Source organism: Microtus pennsylvanicus, chromosome 13 (assembly GCF_037038515.1).
Source record: "Microtus pennsylvanicus isolate mMicPen1 chromosome 13, mMicPen1.hap1, whole genome shotgun sequence".
NCBI lineage: Eukaryota > Metazoa > Chordata > Mammalia > Rodentia > Cricetidae > Microtus > Microtus pennsylvanicus.
In genome coordinates, this window is record NC_134591.1 from 42,533,230 (window position 1) to 42,538,304 (window position 5,075).

Genomic DNA, 5,075 nt, shown 5'->3' on the forward strand with positions numbered 1-5,075 from the left:
ACCTGGTGTGAAGAGCCATACTACTTATCAAATACACCCAGTATTGTCAGGTAGGGGAGACAGAAAAGACCCATTCAGTGCCGCTCAGGACAACAGAACTCATACAGAGGAGTCTGTAGAAGCTTCCAGTCACCGGACATAACCCACGTTAAACAGATTTCTTTGGGAGGTGGTAGAAAGCCCTCCCTGAAGGTTTTCCAGGGGAGGCCCGTGAGATCCACGTGAAGAAGGGGGTTGCAGCAATCACCCTCAAGCTTAGGCATGCCAGGATTACCTATAGGATTTAAAAGCCTCGCTCTGTGCCCAGGACCTTGGCTTCATCCTGCTGGGGTGGAGTCAGGGTGTCGGTGCCTCTGGTTGGTTCTGAGGTAGTGATGCCGGCCCCGAGTGAACAACCTTTGTACAGCCGCTCCTAAGAGCAGGGTCATTCGGCCAGGCTCGACAACCCTTCCCAAAATTGTAGGGGACTGGAAAAATTCTGAGTTGTCACAAGTCTGTCATCTTGGTGAATGTATTTAATCTAAAGGAATGACATTTATTTTAATGCTTTAAGTACCCTTCTGTCCCTGATGCTACAATCTCCTTTTTTTTTTTTAATGAAAAAGGTGATGGTAGGTTTTGTTTGTTAGATTGATTTTTGTTCTTTTGGTTTTACAAGATAAGGTTTCTCTGTGCAGCCCTGGCTGACCTGGAACTCACTCTGTAGACCAGATTGACCTTGCACTCAGAGATCTGCCTGCCTCCGTGTCCCGTGTAGATGGTAGTTCTTTTGTGTATTTGTTTCTTAGTGTTTGGGGTGGAGTTTGAGGGTTTTTGTTTGTTTCTTTGGTTTTGTCTATTTTATTTTATTTTTTGAGTCAAAGTCTTACGTAGTCCTGGCTGGCACAGAATTTGTTATGTAGACAAGGATGTCTTCAAACTCACAAAGATCCACTGGCCTCTTCGTCTTCTGTGCTAAGACTAAAGTCTTCAGCCACAACGCCTGGTACAGCACTTAGTGTCTTCACACAGAAAAACAATCGTCGGACAGCCACAAGCCAGTCCAGAATTTACAACAAACATAGAAGCTTCCCAGAAATCCAAGAAGTGCTGGTTTTTTTTTTTTTTGTTTTTTTTTTTTGTTTTTGGTTTTTTGTTTTTTTTTTTTTTTTTTGGTGTGTGGGCACCTGCAATGAGCAGTTTCTTGGAGATCTTTAAGCATCTTCTTTTCTTTTCTTTGTAGTACTAGGAATTGAACCCGGGTCCTTGAGTGTGCTGCCTGACCACTGAGATACACCTCCAACCCTCCAGTGTCTTTCTAAAAGGTATTGCTTGTCATTTTTGTGGGGACAAGTGCTTGCACTGAATATATTGGGCCTTTTATGAATGTTTCCGTATCATTATGTATATCCATTACTATAAACGGCTTCCCAACCTGCAGCCATGCCCTCCAGGAGGATCCTTACAGGAGGACGGTCTGTACCTCATTAGAGCAGGCGGCTGCTGTCTTGTAACTATTTTGCTGTATCTGCAGTACATGCTCAACCCATTAGCTGTCCCTTCTCCTTATGGGAATAGTTTCTCCACCCATGCCTGCAGAATGCCCGGCCACCAGGCACATCGAATCAAAGCCATCATTATATACATCCATTTAAATCAATGGGCTATGACCCGGGTACCATGTTATTTGTATCAAGAAATGAGGGCATAGGCTTAGTAAGTGCAGAGATGTGCCTCTTCTGATAGGAGCTGATAATGACAGCATGGTCCTGAGTTTAGGATGAGGAAGGACATATCTATGGCAACTGCTGACAACCAAGCATCAGGTCGGCTCACAGCATCCACCAGAAAATGCCTGGGGAAGTTGAGCTGTGGTTCCTGTTTGAGCTTTCTCTCTGTGGCCAAGCCTCCCGAGACTGAACTTCCAGCTTCTCCTTCCCCCTGTGAGCATTTTAAGATCATGGGATAAATAGTGGTACCTCTGCTGGAAGTGTCTTACCTTCCAGCTGTTCTCAAGGATAGTGTTTTTACTCTAGGGCTGTTTTGCTGTTCTTCTCCCCAATCACAGAGCTGGGAGGCAACCCATCCCCAGACTAAGGACCTAGCAGGACACTTTGAGACAAATATATTTAATTATGAAATGTGGGATATGGGGGCAACCCCACTTCCAGAGCCAGCTTCTCAGTAAGCTCCAACAGCTCATGAAAATTTACCAATAGAATGTGCCTTACTTACAACAATGTACCCGTTCCTCCACTCTTGGTCATCATCAGAGACAAAGCCAGCACTTTACTTTCTACATTTTGGGGGATGGATTACTATCTTATGTAATCATGAGTAGGTATGTGTTATTTCCAGCATTTTCAGTGGTTTTATTTGTTCTAAGTTTTGTCGTGCTGTCTATGATCCGGCTTTGCAACTTGATCTCACATCTCCTCCATTGATCCAAGACTGGTCTGTGGACAGACTGAGTCCTTCTACCTAGGGCCCAGCTCAGCTTGTAGGGAGTTGAGGCTGAATATACAATGTGATGGGTAATCTCAGTTGTCAAAATGGTGAGATCTAGAATCAGCTAGGGGTCTCTGGGCATGCCTGTGGGGGATATTTTCTTAACTGGGGTGGTGCCATTCCCAGTGCTGGGATGCTGAGATCCCAAACTGAGCAAGAGCATTCGTTGCTGGTACTAAAGGCATGTGCCATCATGCCTAGACCTTCCTCTCCTCTCCTCTCTCTCTCTCTCTCCTCCCTCCCTCTCTTCCTCCCTCCCTCCTCCCCTTCCACTCTCTCTTTCTTTCTCTTTCAAGACAGAGTTTCTTGTGTAGCCTTGACTGTCCTGAAACTCGCTCTCTAGACCAGGCTGACCTCAAACTCAGAGATCCACCTGCATCTGCCTCCCCAAGTGCTGGGATTAAAGGCGTGTGCCACCACTGCCCAGCTCTTCTCCTTTTTAATCTTCCAAAACAAAACAAAGAGCTCTCTGTCCAGGCCAAAGGGACTTGTTTCTGGAGAGCATAGGACGAGGAGGCACACCAGTGGCAAATGATAGGCAGTTTGGAGAGGCTACCTCCATCTTGGCACCTACACCCCAGTCACCAAGTCGTTCATACCAGTGACTTTCCTCCTCCTACGATGAGGCAATCTAGTTTCTTCTTGGTGATGACACCCTCCTCAGTCCCAAAGTAAACATTAAGGAGGATATCTTGGAGGGCTCAAGCACACTCACACAGTCAGTTGTCCATTTTAAGCATATTTATAAATATTGTATGTGAGAAGTCCTTTCTGTCCATAGTCACACAGGAAAGAAAAGCCTATCAGCATTGTGTGTACATGCATTCTCTCTCTCTCTCTCTCTCTCTCTCTCTCTCTCTCTCTCTCTCTCTGTGTGTGTGTGTGCGTGCGTGCACGCGCATTCGAGAGGGCAAGAATGTCTGTATGTGGTGCATGCCTCTCTCACTCTCTTTCTCGTGTGTGTGTGTGTGCGTGTGTGTGCATTCGAGAGGGCGAGAGTGTCTGTGTATGTGGTGCATGCCTCTCTCACTCTCTTTCTCTCTGTGTGTTTGTGTACATGCTGTGTGTGTGTCCCCACCGTGCATCACATGTGGAGACCAGAGCAGGAGGACATGAGGTGTCTTCCTCTCTTGCTCACCTCCTTATCGCTTTCAAACAGGATGTCTCACTGAACCAAACATCCTCCATTTCTAGAAAGGCTTTCCAGAGCAAGCGCTTGGGATCCACCATCTCCACCTCTAGTGCTGAGGTTACAAACACATGCATCCATGCACATCCTACTGCCAGGGCTTTCCTTGGTCCTCCTCTGTCTCCTGTGACGTGTTTCTCCTCAGCCTTCCTAGATGCCAATGGTAGAGTTCTCCACATGGTTCCAAGATGGTCCCCTGAATCCAGGACCAGTTCTGTCGGTGGTGGTCTAGGTTTTTACCAATCCAGTAAGTATTTGGAAATTAGGGAAAATATTATATTCTCACCAGTGGTAGATGTTACAGTTAAACCAATACTGACCTTAAATACAGAAGGAGAAAGAAGAGGGGGAGAAGGAGGGAGTCAGGGAGGAAGAGAACTAATGTTATTACTGTTCCTACTAAGGGGCTGGGGATGTAACTCAAAGGTGGAGTACATGTCTACCATACAAAAGCCCTATGTTTGATATGCAGAAGCAAAAAGAGAAAGAGAGAAAGAAGGAAGGAAAGAGGGAGGGAGGGAGGGAAGGAGGGAGGGAGGGAGGGAGGGAGAGAACAAAGGAACAAAGGGAAGTCACTGCTGGAGATTTAGATCAAGTGAACTGTGACAGTCTAGAGCAGTTTAGCAAGCATCCTTATGCAATTGGTGTTCAAGCCACGCTTTGATAGTCCCCCTAATCAAGAGAGAAGATTCGAGTGCTGCAAAGACCCAGACCGTGAGATCCATACTCCAGCTTCACTGTGTGCCAGAATAAGACAACAACAAATTACTTAACCTCTCTGTGTCTGAATGTCTCCATTTACTTAGCATAATCCCTCTACCTGATTGGAAAGACCAAATGATCTGAGAAATTGTACTGTACACATACATGCAAGAAATGCCTGCACTCTGGTGTTTAATAAACTGCTTAATTGGGGTGGGGGGGGCTGTGTTGATTAGACTGTATTTAACAGGAAGGAAATGGAGAAGTACGTTTTAGGAAGAGTGGTGTGTGGCCAAACTATCACAGGGGTTATTCTTAATTTCTGATTGACCTGTGAAATTCCCATATTCTGACTGACCCCGTTTTCACGCCTCATCAACTGTAGCTAATGTGCGCTTACGAGGAGATTCATGGTCAAAGCAGAGGCTTTGACACTCGGAAAAATTAATAATTGGCTCAAGATTATTTCTTTTATGATGTCATTCCTGTGACCTTCAGGGTCTCTTCTGTGTGTGTGACTGAGACCAGAGAAGTAATGCCAGGGGTTCGTGGCGAGGAAACTCCAGTTCCAGGGAGGTAGCAAGAGGGAGGTTTTGGAGAGACAGGACCAGTTTGTAACTCTCCCTGTGTGATGATACAGGAAGCCCAACAGCTAAGGTAAGTTGTCTGACTGTATATTCACTTAAAGTATAGATTA

The 5,075-nt window shown here is 45.8% G+C and overlaps 1 long non-coding RNA gene across 1 annotated transcript; it reads left to right on the plus strand.

Moving 5' to 3' along the window:
• The first annotated feature begins 1,256 nt into the window (after positions 1-1,256).
• Positions 1,257-4,801, plus strand: LOC142834310 (uncharacterized). Its single transcript, XR_012907549.1, has 3 exons — positions 1,257-1,304; positions 3,822-3,923; positions 4,764-4,801. It is a non-coding gene; the product is annotated as an uncharacterized LOC142834310 (long non-coding RNA).
• The last annotated feature ends 274 nt before the right edge of the window (positions 4,802-5,075 follow it).